General features: G+C 49.8%; 1 protein-coding gene across 1 annotated transcript in view; it reads right to left on the minus strand.

Moving 5' to 3' along the window:
- The window catches only part of NYNRIN (NYN domain and retroviral integrase containing), a 23,420-nt gene that overhangs the window by 20,851 nt on the left and 1,166 nt on the right, over positions 1 to 1,403 (minus strand). The window lies entirely within an intron of this gene.

The raw sequence follows: 1,403 nt of genomic DNA on the forward strand, positions 1-1,403 counted from the left end.
AGGCACTCTAGAGTTCTACAGAGATTTTCCTGGAAAACCAGCCACATATGATACAGAAACACAATCCGGCCCATTTCCAAATAGGCCTATATCCTTCTTGATCCTTTTTCCCTTCACCAACATGCCATCCTCGTCCTCAACCCTTCCAAATCCTGCAGCCTCCAGTCTCACTGAGACCTCACTGCCAGTTGCCCTGTGTATAGCGTCCCATTAACAAAGTGCATGATTGTGTCCCTACAACTGGAATTGGGGTCGGCCACAGCACCTCCACACGGAAACCAGGATACATCCTTATACTTGGGAAATGTTCCTGTGTCAGATCGGCCGACCTTAGCGAGATTTAATACAAGCTTCTCACTTTACAAACAAGGACACTGAGACTAAGGGAGAGAAAAGGACTTGCTCAAAGTTACACAGCTAGTTAACAACAATAACTGACATCTGTACTCTGTAGCTTTCCACATTTTGCAAAAGTACATAAGCATGCATTATTTCAGCTGATTCTTACAACCCTTCCATGAAGTGGGTGTTATGTTATTTTATAGATGAGAAAATAGGCTCAAGGGAAGGTAAATGATTTGGCCCAGTTAGAAGGTAGCAAACCCCAATCTCAAACTCTCTCCACCATACCCCTAGGTCCCAGTGTGACTTGGTGACAGCAAATTGAGCCCAGATCTCCTAACTCCTGGGACAACGCCTTATACTCCCTGCCCTTCTGCTCATTCTGTGAAGTCAGGGGGAGTTACTTAGAACCCCCTCATACTCAGTTTCCATCTTAAACAGTGCCTCTCCCCAGGGGAAGACAAAGGGGAAGGAGGTAACAGGGTGGGGGAGCTGAGGGAGCCACATTAACAGGGCCTGGGGTGTGAGGGAGGGATCCCTGAGGAGGCAGTGGGAACAGGAGCAGACAGGCCTGGAGAACGTGATCCAGGATTTAAGCAGGGAGCAGGGGAGCTGGGCACCTCAGAACGAGCTAGTAACATACAAGGGTGAGCTGTTGTAGTTCAAATTAACAAAAAGATTAAGAACCCAAAACAACCAACCCAAAAGGCTCCTCTTGTTAACCCACCCTGAAAGTCTTCATCTCAGGGGCTCCTACATCTGTTCTCTGGGCAGGCACCCCTCCCCTCCCCCAGCACCTCTGTCAGAATTGGAAAAACTGCTGAGACAGCAGCTCAACAGAGGGGCTGAGGGAGGAACTTTCCAGCCTGTCTGCCCGCCTGCCTGCCTGCTGGCCAGTGCGTTAGGGCCTCCCCCACCCATGGCCTTGACCAATTAGGATGTTGGTGTAGATGCAGCTGGGGAAGAAGTGTGTGTTGGTGCCGTCTGGGGGAGAGGGAGGCTGTAGCATTCCTACCAGGAAAAGATAAGATAAAGGAATCCTGGGGAAGAAGGAGACCTTG

Source organism: Myotis davidii, unplaced genomic scaffold (genome assembly GCF_000327345.1).
Source record: "Myotis davidii unplaced genomic scaffold, ASM32734v1 scaffold157, whole genome shotgun sequence".
Lineage (NCBI taxonomy): Eukaryota > Metazoa > Chordata > Mammalia > Chiroptera > Vespertilionidae > Myotis > Myotis davidii.